Here is a 19,330-nt window from a genome sequence, read left to right on the forward strand (position 1 = left end):
CATTGATTATTGATGAATGAACTTTGATTGCATTTTTACCTTGGTATTCATGTACAGTAAATGCATCGAATACATGATATCACTTATAAGGGAATAAATAATTAAAAAAACCTTTCCTTTACAGAATATATCATACTGAACTGTCATGCACATTGCCCTCAGCTGAGTTATAATGTTATTACCTAATAGATGTCACATCCTTCATTCAAAATGAAAATCGTGTTTTTAATTTCCAGAAAAAAACCACCCTACGTGTTTAAGCTGATGTACAGGGCATAATATCAAAGTGTCCCCAACACAAAGAGTCATTTGTTCAATTTTCTGACCTGCTCCAGCCTAAAGAATAAGGAGACCACAGGATGACAAAAGGTTTCCAGCAGAAACGGATTTACAGTCAGAATCGGTTTCCTATGTTTTCATTCATTTTGAATGAATACAAAGAATAATCTCTTGCTGCTAATACAAATGCAGCAAACTGAGCCATTAAATTGACAGTGTGATCTATCCCACTTCACACTGCTTTATAAGCAAAATGTATCATTCTCGGGAGCTTTCTCCTGGTTAAATAATTGTAAGAAATATATCTCTTGCCATTGCTTTTATTGATAAAACACAGCATGTCATCTTAATTCATTCTTCCACTGCTCTGTTTCATCATCTTCTACCAAGTGATTGGGATTCTGATCACCCTGCATTCGCTTTCAGATTGAAAGCCTCTATCTACTCATCTGTTCTTCTTCACGAAGAAAAGCTCTGGGGAAACATCTGTTTTCTAACTGAATCTTCGCTGGAAACTCAGATGCCAGCAAGCAATAACCTTGGGGTTCCTTTAGAAATCCTCACGGGTCCCTGCTACATCAGGGCTTGAAGCTAACAGAATTAACGGACAAAGTGCTGTTACTTGATTTTCATTTCGGAATTTGATTTGGGGTACATGAGCTTCACGGAGTAATGATAATGTTTTACTGATCTCTGAAGTTAGTCATCACTTGATGAAAGGTTTAGAAGTCTGGAAGCTTTAGCTGCGGATCTTAAACTTTATTCTTTCCCTTTTCCTCCACTGACATTCAACTAAGTTTGCAGCTTATTTTAATTTCAGAATGTGAAGAACAATTGCGTTGCCTCAATCAGGTATTGTTATGAAATTTCCCACTTCTAATAGCAAACGGAGATTTACAATTTTAGTCTGAAATTGGCATCAGTTGGAATTTTTTTTTTATTTCCTCATGGAATTTGCTGAAAATTCATCTACCCATTTAATTCAAATGACTGAGAAAAGTAATAAACTTAAATCAGAAGCAGACTTTAGTCATCACACAAGTCAAAAGAAATACACAACCTAGAAAATTTGTAGATATTGATCATCTTTATAATTAGTCTTAACTTTTGCTAAAAACCAAACCATAAACTTTAAACTGATGTGTGTGTATGTGCACACACACACACACCTACATATAAACACGTACATGTATTCATATCATACACCGTGTTAATAGATTTATATTTTGTTTTGTGTCAGCTTTACTGAGGGATAATTGACAAATCAAATTGTAAGATATTTAAAGTGTATATCATGATGACTTCATATACATATACACTGTGAAAAGATTTCTCCCCTCTAGCTAATTAACACATCCATATTTATTTTTATTTATGTATTTTTTTGTAAGAACGTTTAAGTTGTATTCATTTAGCAAATTTCAATTATACAAAATAGAATATTGGAAGCAATGTGTCACCCACTGTTTCATTATCCATTACTATAAACAATCCACTTCAACTGAACAATTTAGAGGAACAAATTATTTTTTATAAGTCTCTCAGTTGACTGAACTCAGCTGGGAAATTCTTCTCCTTCATATGGCGGAGGCTGGGGTCATTCACTCAACTGCATTCAGCTGGAGACTGAGCTTGACTGGAAGGTCCCAGAAAGTTTTGCTCATATGTTTGGCCCTCCGGTGCTCTTTTACATAGCCACTCCGCATAGCTAACTTGAACTTCCTCACAGCATGGTGACCTCAGGATAGATTCTTTTTTCTTTTAATTTGATACACAATATTACGTTAGTTTCAAATGTACAACATAGTGATTACCACATAAGTGTAGTTACCATCTGCCACCCTACAAACTGATTACAATATTACTGACTATATTCCTTGTGCTGTAATTTTCATTCCTGTGACTTACTTATTTGACAACTGGAATTTTGTACCTCTTAATCCCCTTCACCTATTTTGCTCATCCTCCTAGCCCCCTCTTCTGGCAACCACAGTTCTCTGTATTTATGGATCTGTTTCTGCTTTTTTTGTTTGTTGTTCATTTGCTTTGTCCTGTTTTTTTTTTTTTTGATTCCACATATAAGTGAAATCATATAGTATTTGTCTTTCTCTGATTGACTTATTTCACTTAGCTTAATATCCTGTAGTTCTATCCATGTAGTCATGAATGGCAATATCTCATTCTTTTTTTGTGGCTGAGTAATATTCATTGTATTTTCTTTCATCAGAGTCTTACACTTTTCAGAGCACAAGTCCTTCACATGCTTCATATTCCCAGATATTCTTTTTGATGCAATTGTAAATGGGATTATATTTTCTTAATTCCTCTTTCTGCTACTCTGTTATTAGTATATAAAGATGTAAGATTTCTGTGTATTAATTTAGCATTCTACAACTTTACTGAATTCATTTATTAGCTCTAACAGTTTTGGGTAGTATTCAGGGGTTTCTATATAGAGTATCATGTCATCTACAAATAGTGACAGTTTTACTTCTTCCTTACTATTTCAGGTGCATTTTGTTTCTTTTTCTTCTCTGATGGCTGTGGCTAGGATTTTTAATACTATGTTGAATAAAAGTGGAAAGAGTGGACACTCTTATCTTGTTCTTGATCTTAGAGGAAAAGCTTTTAACTATTCACCATTGACTAGGATGTTAGCTGTGGGTTCTTCACATATGGCCTTTAGTATGTTGAAGAACGATCCCTCTGAACTGACTTTGTTGAGTTTTTATCATGAATGGGTGTTGAATTTTGTCAAATGCTTTTCCTGCATCTACTGAGATGAACATACGGTTTTTTTATCCTTCATTTTACTAATTTGGTGTATTAATTTCATTTGCAGATCTTAAACCCTCTTTGCATCCCGGGAATAAATCTCACTTGATTGTGGTGAATGATTCTTTTAATGCATGTTGAATTCAGTTTGCTAACATTTGGTTGAGGATTTTTGCACCTATGTTCATCAGGGATATCGACCTGTCATTACCTACCTTCCTCCTTCCTCCTTCCTTCCTCCCTTCCTCCCTCCCTTCCTTTCTCTCTCTCTCTCTCTCTCTCTCTCTCTCTCTCTCTCTCTCTTTTGCTGGTTCTGGCATCAGGATAATGCTGGCCTCACATAATGAATCTGGGAAATTTCCTTCCTCTTCTATGTTTTTTTGTTTGTTTGTTTGTTTGTTTTTACTAATTTAAGAAGGATAGGTATTAACTCTTCTTTAAGTGTTTTATAGAATTCACCTGTGAAGTCATCTGGTCCTAGACTATTGTTTATTGGGAGGCTTTTTAATTACTAATTCAATTTCGTTGCTAATAATTGGTCTGTTCAATTTCCTATTTCTTCCTGATCAGTTTTGGGAGGCTTGTGTTTCTAGGAATTTATCTGTTTCTCCTAGGTTTTCCAATTTCTGGCATATAATTTTTCTTAGTAGTTTCTTATAATCCTTTGTATCTCTATAGTGTCAGTTGTTACTATTCCTCTTCCTTTTCTCATTTTATGATTCCTTTCTCATGTTTTCATGATAAGTCTGGCTAAAGGTTTATCAATTTTATCTTTTCTTTCTTTTTCAGCACAGCCTCCTCCATCTGCTGCCCCCTCCCACCTCCACCTCCAGCACCTCCCAGCGACAGTTCATCCTGCAACTACTACACCACACCAGGATGGGGGGAAAGAATAAAAATGGAGAAGGTTCACACCACCCAGGGGTCACCAGGCTAGAGTGCAGGTCAGTCAGGCTTAGATCATGCCCTTCCTCCTTCTCACACCCAGGTACACCCATGCAAGTATACTCCAACCTCTGGGCAGGCAACTGAGTATAGGAGAGGGACTGCACCCCAGGGACCAGGGGAGGAGCTGACTCTTCAGAGGTCTCCAGGGTGTGCTCTGCACCAAGCCGGGCAGGCTCAGGTCAAGGTGCACCTCGCTCCTGCCAGCTGGTGAAGGGGCCACACTTACATGGAAGAAGGCAGATGACTGGAAGAGCCCCATACTCTCCCCCAACCCCCATCCAGGACCCACAGACCAGGCAGCCACCCTCACCACAGGTGCCAGACCCAATTTTATTTTTTTTTCAAAGATCCAGCTGTTGGTTTCTTTGATCTTTTCTATTATATTCTGTCTCTATTTCATTTATTTCCACTCTGATCTTTATTATTCCCCTCCTTCTACTAACTTTGGGCTTTGTTTTGTTCTTCTTTTCCCTAGTTCCTTTAGGTGTAAAGTTAGATCATTTATTTGAGATTTTTCTTTTTTTTTCTTGGGTTGCCCTGTATAGGATAGTCAGATTCTTATACAGCAGCTGGCTTCAATAATGATAAAGTAAAAGCGGCCAGTCCCCTTCAGGACTAGGCTTGGAATTGGCACAACATCACTTGAACTGCATTCTATTGGGCAAAACAAGTCATAAAGCCAGGTCAAATTCAAGTGGAAGGGACTGACTCTACCTCTTTATTGTGAGAACCATATGAATGAGGGGAAAGGAAGAAACTGGCGGCCACCTTTGAAGACTATCTGGCACACCTAACTAAATTTCAAAGGCCTCTCTCTTTAAATTAGAACGGACTACTCTCAGATTTCTTCATCATACTAGACATTAATTAGTTTTTCCAAAATATCAGTCTGTCTAACTCACACAAAACCCCACATGTTTAAAATTGCATGGATTAATTTGCTCGTGATGCTATCCTACACATTCACTAATTTTAACACTGAAATCAAACTTCACACTTCAACTTTATAGTCCTTTCCTCACTGTGCTTTCAGTTCTCACTAGCCCTGTCTTCATCTGTTTACATTTCCCCCTGGGATATCATTTGAAATCAAGCAGAAAATAAAAACTGAAAACAAACTTACAATGTGTTTACATGTATGACCCAGGCAATCTAGTCAAATCCAACCATCTATCCAGAAGGTCAAGAGGAATTGTGAACCCGAGAGAAGTCACCAAGTAGTATGTCTCACCATCCATCTCACTCAAACAAAGTAACTCCCGTTTTCAATTATCCACACCAATGGTTCCTTGCATTGACAGGAGTAACCAAGAGGTGACTTCACATTTAACAAGCATTTAATAAATATTAGTCACAAAATATTTTTTTACACATGTATCAAAAAAGTCATCCTAATTCTTTTGTGTGAAAACATCCACTGAGATCCCTATATATGCTAGATGTTGGGAACATAAAGGTAAATTATCTCCTTCACAAAGTCTCAGAAAGCTAAACATGTAAAATACTTCCTGAGGTTTCTAGCCATTTCTTTTTTTTAATCTTTAATTTAATCACATAAAACAAAATGACCTCTCATCAAAGTTTCCATTCATAGTGCTTTCCATAACCTCAAGTAAGATTAAACCAAATAAAACTGCTGTATTGACATAAGGATATCTTAACAATAAAAGATTTCTAAAAAAGAAAAAAAAAAGACAATAATTTCAGAAAGTTTTCTCATCTCCAGATCAGAGATTTGAGAGACATAAACCTCAAACAGAAAAATTCTCTGTAAGTTATTACTAAGTGGGAAAATCAGCTCCCATTACATATGAGGGGTACATGAAGGTTTAATTTATTTATTAATTCAATACATATTTGTTGAGCACCTGCTATGTGCCAGCTTGGTGATGGGTGTACCATGGAAGGAAAAAACAAAACAAAACAAAACAAAAATTCAGTCTCCTCTCTCACAGAGCCTCCTCTCCCCTGGTAAATACAGACATGCCACTATAATCTAGTGAGGTACACTTTCCAAGTGAGTAATATGAAATCCCATGGGATACACAATAGGGTTCTTTAATCTAGGGCAAGAGGTCAGGGATAGCTCCCATAGAAAAGAATGAGTATAAATTAGTTAAATGTAAGTGTGGGGGTGGGAAAGAAGAATGTTCCAGGCAGAGGGAATAGAATGCGCATAGGCTCAAAGTTAAGAGAACATATTCCCCTCTGGGAAGTGAACATCCTTTAGCCTGGCTGGAGCACAACTGTGACAGGAAATTGTGGAATGAGTATGTAGCTCACACTTCTGGAATGCTACTGCTTCCTGGTGAGCAGGAAAGCAGGAGGTTAGTCACGTAAGTCCACAAACATCCCTATTCTAAAGACTTATAGAACATACCATGCACATTATTAGTTTTGAACAGCGTATGTGTATGTATTTGATCATATCACACAAACACACAAAAGAATGGCAAAGAAAGTACATCAACATGTTAACCATGATAGGATTACAGATTATTTTATTCTAAATTTGCAACTTTGTAAAATTTTTGCATTTTCAAAATTTTATACAAGGCTACACATAAAAATTATATTCTGTTATTATATTTAACACAAAAACATAGTTTTAAATGTAACATAACTTCTGAATATAACTACAAATGATATTCCTGAACCTTTTTATAAATCCTCTATTTCTCAGGACACTTTCCATTCTACTGTTCTTTCTGTTTTTTAAAAATAAATGTTTTACAGGGGTGCCTGGATGGCTCAGCCGGTTGAGCGTCCGACTTCAGCTCAGGTCATGCTCTCACGGCTCGTGGGTTCAAGCCCCACATTGGGCTCTGTGCTGACAGCTTAGGGCCTGGAGCCTGCTCGGGATTCTGTGTCTCCCTCTTTCTCTGCCCCTCCCCCACTCATACTCTGTCTCTATCTCTGTCTCTCTCTCAAAAATAAGCATTAAAAAAACATTTTTTAAAAAAAGACACAAAAAAGTATGCATTTTAATCATGTTTCTAACTCGCAGAGCATAACCCTTAAATTTGGTAAATATTATATTTATATATATATATATATATATTTATCTTATATAATCATATTATACAAATATATGATTTTATACACTGGTATGATTTGAATCCAACATATTACATATTATTTTGACAACTCTACCAATACCCTGAATGTTGCTAAAATTTCTCTCTTACACAAACCACCTCTAAACTTTGGTGGACTAAATGGAAGTTAGCATTTTTTTCTGATTCTAGCAGGCTCTTCCCAGTTTTCTTTCATTAGTCACCCCACATGATGTTTCCTCACTATTTGCAAATTCTGCCTATCAAACCGAAATCCACAAGCCCATCACGGTTCAGAATTTAAACTCAAAGTAGACAGGAAAACAAACTTGTTTTTAACCTTATGTGTGTGGCTGAGACCACAGAAGATGCACACAGAATAAATGCATCTGGTGACAACTGAAATGAAGATGGCAAGAGTCATGCACATCCTTGAAAATCAATACAAATAAAAAGTGCTTTCTGTTCCTCTAGTTCCATTTCTCAGAGCTGAGTTTATGCTGTTTTCTGTAATTCCAGGCATGACTGCCAACATAGAAAGAGAATAATAATCTAAGTCTTAGCTCACACACAGGCCTTCAGAGGCCACTGGCATATTCTGAACATCAAAATTCATAACTTAATTTGTTTACTTAAGGAATCTCTCAGTTGGTTATCAAATGTGAAGTGTCTTAGAGCTAAGATTAAAAAAAAAAAAACCTAACACGCCTGAATTATTAATTATCAGTTTACGGTTTAAGTCTTTACTTGGCAAAAATAATTCACTTTTCAAAGATTGTTATAACAGGTCTTGGGCACAGCTAGAGCAAACATTTGTGTTTGTATTAAATCTAGCTATTTCCACATATGCTCACTGTGACTTTAGGAACAGAGCCACAGGGAGAAAGTAAGGCCGGCAGTCATTCACATTGTGCTGATAACAGCAATTTGGGTTGGTAGGCTAGCTGTGTCAAAAGGAACAATATTAATATTAATATTTATAACTTGCCTTTCTCCTGCCTTAAATCTACTGAAGACATTGTCATGTTTATCTTTAGGCTATTCTTGTGGGGAGCACAGGTACCAATTTTAAAAAAATGTAAGAAGATTTCTATAATCCTCTTGGTGATGTCTAGTTCCAAATTAGAAAAAAAATTATAGGTATTTGAAGTTCCCCAAACTGATATTCCCTGATTGAATGAAAAAGGCATTCCAGTTATGTGTTTACTGTATAGCTGTCTACCAAATCAAAAGTGTGACTTACAGATTGAAGACAGGAAGAAGACGGACCAAATCTAAAGGAGATTGATAGGATTTGCAACAATGTTCCTCGGTCATTTTCTCCCACAATAGAACACTGTGTTCCAATCCTAAAGTCTAGATGGAAAAAAAATAGAGCTGTAGTTCTAGGACCACATGGTAACATAGAGGCTAAAGAGATCTGGGGGTTATGTGCACTATTTCCCACCCTGTAAGCCGACTATCACCCAAACTATGTTGCAAACAAGTACAAGCCATAAATGGTAGGACACACTGATGAATTAGATTTAGTGATGAATCCAATGAATTCAAACCATGTATTCAGTAAATGTGTATTAATGCTTAAAATTCTAATTTTGGAATATAATTTTTGTACTTTACTCTTAGAAACTTAAAAAAGAATGCATCTAAGATTTCTTTCTCTCCTCCCTCCCTCTCTTCCTTCCTTTTTGATTGATTGATTTGATATGATTAGATTTGATTTGATTTGATTTGATTTGATTTGATTTTTGAGAGCAAGAGTGCAAGCAGGGGATGGGGCAAAGGGAGACAGAGAGAAAGAATATTTTTTAAAGTATTTATTTTGAGAGAGAGCACAAGTTGTGGAGGGTCAGGGAGAGATGAAGACAGAATCCCAAGCAGGCCCGATGCTATCAGTGCAGAGCCTGATGTGGGACCCAATTCCACAACTGTGGGATCATGATCTGAGCCGAAATCAAGAGTTGGACGTTTGACCAATTGAGCCACCCAGGTGTCTCCTTTTTGTGATTTTTCTGAACTAAGTAAATTTTGTTGCTTGTAAAATCTTTGGGACAATTTCCCAATCATAGTTTATGTTCAACAATCTGGCTTACCCAATAAGATCTACAAGTAGCAGAACAGGCACGAGGTCCATTAGAAATGAACTCAAGATAGTTTCAGATTGAATGATGCAAACTTCATCTGTTCATAACAGCCACTAATAATTGATAGTCATATTAATGAGGGACACCTAGGTGGCGCAATCGGTTAAGTGTCTGACTTTGGCTCAGGTCATGATCTCCCAATTTGTGAGTTCAAGCCCCACCTCAGACCCAGTGCTGACAGTGCAAGTCTGCTTGGGATTCTCTCTCTACCTCTGTCTGTCTCTCTCTCTCTCTCAAAAATAATAATAATAAAAAAGTCATATTAATGATACCAAGTAACAAATCAAAGAGAGAGGTATAATATACACATGAAGCATGAATTATACAAGTCACTTTCAAATTTTTGTGTATCTCAGAATAACCCAACGCACCTGGAAAAAGACCCATTTCCTTAGAGATGGATCCCATGATTCTGCATTTTTAATTAGCATCAAAGTAGCCTGGTCTATGGACCATACTTCAAGAAATATGGATTATGAGTAAATATTCTTAGGGCACCTGGGTGGCTCAGTTGAGTATCTGACTCTTGATTTTGGCTCAGGTCATGATCTCATGGTTCATGAGTTTGAGCCCCACATCAGGCTCTGCTGACAGTGTGGAGCCTGCTTGGGATTCTCTCTCTCACTCTCTCTCTACCCCTCACTCACTCTCTCAGTCTCTCTCAAAATAAGTAAGTAAACTTGAAAAAAAAAAGTATATATTCTATTCCTAAGAAAAGTCAGTCATAAATCAGTCATTTAAAAATATCACTCCATAACACCCAATGCCCGTAACTCAGCAGAAAATAGGTCAGAAAACAAAGTAGACATTGTCCTGTCATGGAACTCTTAGCTATTGGATACAAACAACAAGAAGAAAAAATATGGCTATATAACTATTAACATAGTTAATTTTTATTACATCCTTCATTCCTGATTTTGCCTCTCAATATCCTTTACACAGTATAAACTTTGAACAATGAAAACTAATTTAGAAACAAAACATACTTCATCTATTTTTAAATTCATATACAATGATAAATCTCCAGTGATGAAAGAAAATATAATAAAATGTTTCATTAGGGCTTGATTAAATATTATGATAATTTAGAGCTTGAGTTCTACTTAAAAGTATTAGACTAGGAAAGCCCACTATCCTGAATCAGGTTGAACTGAGCTGCTTCACTTGGTTTTCATTTTGGGACCGAATTGCCAGATGTACAATCATGTGGTTATGGTAAGGGCTTTCATGAGCTTAGGTCAGGTCTGGTTGGGGCCCCAATGGAGTGATACCTAGGGAAAGAATATTGACAACTCAAGCATCTGGGAGTTAGCTAATCAATCTTGACCACTAGAAGCTTTCAGTTGAACTGGGAGCACTAAATTTTAAAAACTAGGCAAAAATAATACTGAGCAATGTAATAGAGCAAAAAGAAAGAAAAGTTCACTAGGATTTCCACAAAAGGAGATTAGCATAGTCTGGAAAAGGAGGAAGTTTCTTGTGAATAAAAGGTATAAAATGGGCACTAAAAGACAGAATTTAATAGATGGAAGAATATTTAATAGGAACATAGTACGAGTACCAGCTGAGAGATGAAAATAGTCTGAATAGCACTAATAATTTTGGAATATCAGGAAACATTAGATAGAAAGAATCAACCCAGATGAAAGCAGGGCCTTGAAATCCAGATCAATTGCAGCAATTACAAATTGATTTAAAGTTAAAATGAAGATTTAAATAGATGTTACCAGGTTTCTTTTCAAAATCCATAGCTACTTCTACAGTTTCATTAATGAGTAATGGTACCCCATCCCTAAAGACTCCCCTTCCTTGAATCTACCTTTGCAGCAAATGTTAATTGGGGTTTGCATTTTTGCATTTTTTCATCAGTTTGAAGGGTATACAATTATATTTAATTGTTACTGTAATGTACATATTACTAAGTCCAAGTAGTATTTTATTCGTTTCATCTTTTTTTTTAATGTTTGTTTATTTTTGAGAGAGAGAGAAAGAGACAGCACAAGCAGGAGAGGGCAGAGAGGGAGAGAGACAGAATCTAAAGCAGACTCCAGGCTCGAACTCATGAACCATGAGATCACGACCTGAGCCGAAGTCCGACACTCAACCGACTAAGCCACCCCGGAGCCCCTATTTGTTTTATCTTGCTTTGTTTAGCCATTTAGACCTGTTCTCTCATGATTAGCCTCTTCCTATCTTTCTCACATTTTTCCATTGGCTTGTTAATTTTTAAGATCGCTCTCTGTCCTCTGCATTGCAAGCAGTTCTTCCAAATCTATGAATTACCAGTTGACTTTCTTACCGATTTCTTTAACCATACATTTATCTAGTCAAGTAATTCTCTTTCCTTTTTTGAAGGCTTTGTTTCCAGTCTTAGCTAAAAAGCCCTATCCTGACCATTCAAAACAGTAATCACAAAGAAATAACAACATATCAGGATTCAGGTACAGGATATTTAACACAGCATTACATTAGCAAAACAAGGGAATGTCTTCCAGAAGAAAAACAGTTGGGCAGATTATGGCACATACAGCCCTTGGACTGAATTTGAGCCCAACCAGTTGAATCAGAGGGAATTCTACAAGGTGTTATTGAGAAAAGTAAATGCAAAAATGTGTATAATTAGATCCCAGTTTTGAAAATCAATGATAAAACAGTTGTATATTTATTTATACATGCTTATGTGTGTTTCTAAGTCTTTAAATTATATAAATATATACCCTATATAATCATATAAACCTGCAGGATTCACACTAGACTGTAGCTATGGACGAGGACTGGGATCCCTAAGAAAACTGGGGAAAGGAAATACCATTTTATATACGACATATAACACATACGTGAAATTATACCACATATTACATATAATATTATGTGTATATAGAAACATTTTCTTAAATGTAATGCCATTTTCCTTCCCAGTGAAGGAAATAAATAAGACAACTCCCAACAAGTTTTATTTTCAAAATGCAAATTACTTCATTCCAGCATTAGATGCCATCTGATAATTACCACATTATACCAATTGTTTAAACACTGACCATCACTGATATCACTAGAAGCTTCTCCATGTGACTTTGAGAGGGTTAACTGCTCTGTGTCTCACCTTTGAAAGAAAATTAGGAGAATACCAGGATTCATCGTAAAGGATTGATGTGAGCATTAAAGTAGATAATCTATGTAGGATTTAGGACACAGTCTGGCTAAATAAACACTAGTGGACTTAGCAGCAGTGCAAGTGGAAATGGTAGTAAATAGTTACCTTACGACTGCTTTCAAAACTCTTATCAACTCTTAACCAAAACAGTGCTTGGTTTGTACTGATCTCCTTCGCGGTTTCCAGGTAATTTGTAATTCATTTATCAGCAGGAGAAAGGGCATCACCCACTGCTGTGCTAACACTCTCATACTCATTTTCCCCGTAAAGTGTGGCTCCTTAACTTCTGCTTGCTTATTTAAACTATTTTCTGTGTCCCCATCATGCCTTTAGACTTGTGACGTATCTTTACATGAGCAACAGTAATAACCTGCGTTTCTGCAGTTCCTTATAGTTCACAAAATGTTTACATACCTTCTCTCATTTAATCCTCACAATTCTTCTGATAAAATGACTGAGGTCTAAAGTAGTTGCAGTTTTCCCTAGATCATGGCCAACAGGTGAAGAGCCAAGAGTCAAACCCAGGACTTATGCCTATAAAGCTCTTGCTCTTTTCAATTTTGATAGCTACTGTCGGCTTGATTTTCCAAATACAAAAATGATGGGCAAAGACCTAGTGTCTTTTTTTCAAGGCAATCCTTCAAGTTGTGATTATGATATATTTTATGTAATTCTAGCACTGGATTTGTAATTCCCGTCATTTTTCTGACACCACATAAGTCCTGGGAATTTAAGCTCACGATCACTGAGGAAAAAAACTATTACGATGACAGGCAAACTTATGGCAAGTTGTCCCACATATCTATTTGGCTAATACAACATTCATTCTCTTATATATGGCCCAGAGCCGGGAAGGAAATTTTCCTGTTCAAGGTAAGCTAATAAAGTTTTCCATATATTAGAGAGTGCATTTGTCCCTAAAGTACATCTACTTATACATGAGAGAATCTGAAAAGCCAGTAAGCATATCCAATCATCTCTGACAGAAAAAAATTATATAACTATGACATCTTGCATACAAATTCACATGTTTAATGCCAAGGCACTTGTATTTGAATTTCCTGTGTTTGAAGAGATGAGTACCGTGTGTTCACAGATTCCTTTTATGTGTTTAGAGAATAAAATGGCTCACAAATCTATCCACATTCCTTAATTCTTATAAAAGGAATTCCTTTAAATAAAAGAGGCCTTTATTTTGTCTCAGAAGTTACCCAGCAAAGTCTTTAATTTGACTATAAACTATCATCACATGTTTTGAGGTGCTTTATAAATATATGGCCCTAAGAGAGAAGTGACAAGGGGATAGAAAGGAAGATGCATAAATAATTATACATGGACCTATCCTAAAAGAATCTATAGCCTGCAAACAAAGGAAACAAGACACACACACACACACACACACACGCACACTCATGCACACTATAAAGTAAAAGGTGATAAATATAAAGGGATGAAGCAAGACGTTGTACGAAAAAAGGCATGGGTTCTAAAATCAACCAACAGTGGATGTGATTTTCAGCTCTGCCAACATGACTCTGAACAAGCTACTTAAACAATTTTGCTTAGTTTCATTTTTTGCTATAGAATGGGCATAATATTGTATACTTTACATAACTACTATGGTAACTGACCAAAGTAATGTGTGTAAATCACATAACTTGGTGCCTGGGCCAAAGATCTGCCCTGTAATGGTGACTGTGATCACTATAAAAAAGAATTAATGAGGTACCATCAAATTTCAGAGGATGGAAACAATTTGAAGAAGCATTATCAAGATAACATTTATAAAACTTGTTAGAGGTGAAAACTTATTAGAGGCAAAGAGAAGGGAAGCAGGGTCGATGGAAGTTTTGAAGACAGATGAGTTAAAGGCGCCGTTAATAAAAATATAGCTCAGGAGCAGGAGGACAAGATTAACCAGGGAGAAGAACTGCTGTTTACAGAAAATGACACCATTATACTTTAACGAGCTTGCATTTAACCAGGTATTTTCCTGATGTTTAGAAATAGGAAAAGCATGAAAGTCCTTTTCCCATGGGTGTATTTTAAGCAATCTAAATTACATGTTCAGCAAAAGCACTTGATACTACATGAGATGTACTTTTATAAAACTTCACCTGCACAGGTCTCCTTGGACTCCACAGCTGGTTCAGAATTACCTGACTGTGCAAGAAAATGACTTTGACAGATTTGAAAAATCTGGCTGTGGCAGAACAAATGTTATTGAACCCACCAAACGAAAAATGAAGCCCAAACTTCAAAATCCTCTATGTCAAAGGAAAAAGGAAAGTCTTCAAATACAAGATGATGTAAGCTTAAGTTGGGAGATGCTTTGAATGATGAAATCCTCTATTAACGTGAAGAAACCTACAATAAACAAAAAAACCCTGGGGTAGTTTCACAGAGTGCAACTGACTTTCAACTTGGTAAGCTACAAGAAAGCTGATCACAGTAAGTTAGGTGGATAAAGGCACCTTCCCATTCCCAGTGGCTCAGCTCTTGGTATACATCCAAATGCTTCAGGTAGGCCGCATTTTTTAGTTTTTCTTCAGAAATGATTAGCATCATATCGTAAAGTTATTTGGTATATAAGCTACTTTAAAACACTTTTTTCCACTGCGATAATAGAGAAAACACTCCGTGTGTCTGAACTAACCTTACTGACACATCCAGGAAACAAATGAATTTACTACAAACGAACGTAGGAATAGTTTTTCCCACAGGAAGGGTCTAACTGGGTTGACGGGTCTAACTGGGTTGACTCTGCTAGGCACAGCAAGTAAAGGCAGATCCTATAGCAGACTATTGAACCCCAGAAAAAGAGAGCATCTTTTTAAAAAGATTGCATTTCTTCAGTCTTTGGATTTCATCCTAAAATAAATATCATGGTTCTCTTGTTTTTCGGCTTTCATAAAAGCAATATGTGTAGCTCTTTCTAATGGTAGTTTTCCCAGTTAGAGTTTTGAAGCTATCCAGAACCCTATCTCTACTTAGCTCTTCCATACCTAAAAATGAAGGAACATCATAGTCACAGAGTATGCATTCATAAAACCACAGGATACAGTCCTTCCGCAAGTGTTAAACATTCTTTGGGAATACAACTCTATAGGAAAGTTCTACTCAACAAAAAAATAAATCTCTTCTCTCATGCAATATGATGAAAAGAGTCCTTTTATATTTTTAATATTCACTGGTTTCTTTTTAATACAGAAAATATAAAAAAAAACCAGTTCATCATCCACAGCACATATAAATTCTGATGATACTAAAAACAGAAAAAAAAACAAGATGAATAATACATGCAAATGGTATTAAATTTCAAGTACTACTGAAAGGTACAAAATTAAAAGTCTCCTCCTCATCCCTAGTTCCAAGCCCTTTCCACAAAGGTGAACGCTGCTAACAGTTTCTTGTACATCCTTCAGGAAAATAATTGGCAAATTCATTATACTAATCCTTTAAAATGTTAAGACAAAAGAATCATACAAAGCAATTATCCTGCACTTTGCATTTTTTAGTTAATATATCCTAATGAGTATACACAGACCTATTCAATTTCTTGAAAAGAGCTAGGTGGTGTTCCAGTGTGCATGAGTCATAATTAGGTAACAGTGTCCTTAGTTGGTAGACATTTAGGCTGTGTCCAATTTTGTTTTGTTTTTCTCTTACCAATAATGCTACAGTAAACACACTGCACACGTAACTTGGAGAATGTCTGTGAGCATACAAAACTTTCTAGGAGTTTTACTGCCTGTACAAACAGTATGTTCATTTGAGGTTTGTACAGATGTTACTAAATTGCTTTCTGAAAGATAAGACCAATTTACTTTCCTAACATCTGTATGAGAACGCCTGCATTCTTCTACCTCACCAAACTTTCCTGAAAGATACTGAAGTTCTAACCTCCACTACCTGTGAATGTGCATTATTTGGAAATAGGGTCTTTGCAGATTATCAAATTCAGATTAAGTCATTTGTGTGTGAGCTAATCCAGTAAGACCATGTCCTTAGAAAAGGGGGAAATCTGATACAGAGCCAGGCCCACAGGGAGAGTACCATATGAAGATGAAGGAAGAGATTGAAGTGATGCATCTATGAGCCAAGGAATGCCAAAGATTGCCTGAAGACCACCAGAAGCCAGGGGAGAGGCATGGAACAGACTCCCCCTCACAGCCCTCAGACTGCACAAACCAGAGACTGCTAAACTTAGAACTGTGAGACAATACATTTCCAGTGTTTTAAGTCATCCAGTTTATGGTACGTGAAAATATATTTCATTGTTTCATTTGCTCTTAATTCATCCTTTCTCTTATCTTCACCTACCCTCAAAATTTTCATTTGTATGTCTCTACAGCACCCTAGTACGGTGTTTTAAATATAAACCCTAATAAGGGGTGCCTGGGTGGCTCAGTCAGTTAAGTGTCTGACTCTTGATTTCGGCTCAGGTCATGATCTCATCATCTGTGAGATGAAGCCCCACGGGGGGGCTCTGCTGTAATAGTGTGGAGCCTTCATGGGATTCTCTCTTTCCCTCTTTCTCTGCCCCTCCCCTGCTTGCATGTGCTCTCTCTCTCTCTCTCTCTCTCTCTCTCAAAATAAGTAAATAAACACTATAAACAAATTCTGTAATAAGTAGGCTAGTAAGAAAAAAATTATAGGAGAAAGTGATAGGTTATTATTGTTTTGATTGGCATTTCTTTGTAAGTGAAGTGGGGCATCTGTATATTATTTTTGGACTTTTGCAAAATTTTTTTGCCTGAAAGTACTTCTTCATATTCTATGCTTATTTTTCTATTGAATTTTGGATTTTTATTCACTTATGCAAGTCCCTTGGAAACCAAAGAGATTATCAGTTTATCATATGTGCTGCAAGTATATTTCCAGGCTCTAATTTGTTTTTAATTTAATGAAAGCACGTTATACTATTCTTTTATATTTTTATATTACTATGCTGTTATATAATCAAATTAGTCAAAGTTTTCCAGGAAGGCTTTCGAGTGTGTGTCTCATTTGAAAACACCGTTATACTTTTAAATCATAAACAAACAAACTTATTTTATGGTTGTATTTTTTACATTTAAATTCTGATTCATATATGAGGATGAACTATACATCAGGTCAAAAATGTCAAATATCACCAGTTTCATAAGATTCTACTTATTTCTCAGTGCAAGTGAGGTAGTTGATTAGCTCACTTTTTTCTTAATGGCTATCCAGGTCCCAATACTCTTTGATGTATAAACTGGTTTTTCTCTAATGACTTAAATAAAACCAAATATGATCAATATTTAGGTCAATTTTCTATATTTCTGATCAATCTATTCTTATTTCTAATATATTCTATTCTTATAATTGTGAGGACCCTAGAATCAGTCAATTTCCTCTACCTTTTCCGTCACCATTAAAAAAACAAAAATAAATAAATAAATAAACAAAAACAAGATTTGGATTGTGATGGAGTTTGCACTAAATTTATGTAGATTATTATTGGGAGACTGACAGCCTGACAAAACTGACTAGACTTTTTTAAAAATGTCCCTCTGAATATTTAACTGTTTTCTTAATGTAGTACTTGTTTATGTCTTCTTATATTTACCCGGAATATTCTGGTTGTTTTTTAATTGGCATTATGAATAAAATCTTTTCTTTCTCAACATGTTCTTTCTTATTAATGTTAGTTGACTAAAATTTATTGACTAAGTTACATTAATTTTGAATGTGACCATTTTAAGAATAGTCTAATTTATACTAATTTTTATGGTAATTCTCTTTGATGGTTCACATTACAATCACATCATCTACAAACAATAATGTCTGCCTCTTTCTTTTTAGTATTTTGTTAGTTTTCTTATTCAATGGCATTACTTAGCACTTCCATAAAACACTAAATAATAGTGCTCATGGGGGTTCTCCTTTTCTTCTGATCCTAAAAAGATCCTTTTATCATTTTGCCATTAAGCTTTAACTCTAGGCAGGAAAACAGAATGGATAAATTCTAACATTTGAAGCTCAGATTCTATAAAGTTAAAATTAATTATAAAACACCTGTCTTATATGGTTGTTAGGAGAATAAAATTATGATACATTTAACAGATCTGGGGCATGGTAAGCATTTAATAAATGTTATATGAGCTTTCTCCTGGAAAATTTTAGATGATTTAATAATTTTAGATATTTTTTAAAGGAGAATACTATTTTGGGGGCACCTGGGTGGCTCAGTCGGTTAAGCATCCGACTTTGGCTCAGGTCATGATCTCACGGTTTGTGGGTTCGAGCCCCGCATCAGGCTCTGTGCTGACAGCTCAGAGCCTGGAGCCTGCTTCGGATTCTGTGTCTCCCTCTCTCTGCCCCTCCCCCACGTGTGTGTGTGTGTGTGTGTGTGTGTGTGTGTGTGTGTATGCGCGCGCGCACGCGCGCGTGTCCACTCTCTCAAAAAAATTTAAAAAGGAGAATACTATTTTTACTTAAGCAAAAATTATTTGGATTAAGAATATTTAGGAATATTTGAATTATCACATACATATTATGTCGCTACTGAAGGGGTTCAGAGCAAGTCTCCCCCAAATGTGTCATTTTATCATGTGGACGATTTTGAGCTGAAGACAACTGAGACCCTTGGGCTCAACAGAAACTTTGACTCTGCCTTAGCTACCTAGAAGAATCTAAATTGGGGGTCTTTCTCAGAGTAAGAGTTGTTACCAGAGAAAAACTTTATCTGAATGACCTATCTGTATTGCAGGGCAAACATCTAATTACCAAATATCTGCTCTTCTTACTGCCCCATGAATTGTCCTCCCCCTTGGAGTCCCCAGGATCCTATTCCATTCCTTAGTTGGAATGCACGCCTTTACTGTGATAGTCTCATCAGTCTTCCTGACCCCACCTCTCCTTTTATCTGACACTCCTCTGTCAGTTTAATGTGTTGGAAATGGAGTTCTGGTGGAAATATCTTAATTTGGCATTTATAATGTCTG

The sequence above is a fragment of the Lynx rufus genome, unplaced genomic scaffold, assembly GCF_022079265.1.
Source record: "Lynx rufus isolate CCGP_SWC_20201006 ecotype Redwood Valley unplaced genomic scaffold, mLynRuf1.p SCAF_2, whole genome shotgun sequence".
In the NCBI taxonomy this organism is placed as follows: Eukaryota; Metazoa; Chordata; class Mammalia; order Carnivora; family Felidae; genus Lynx; species Lynx rufus.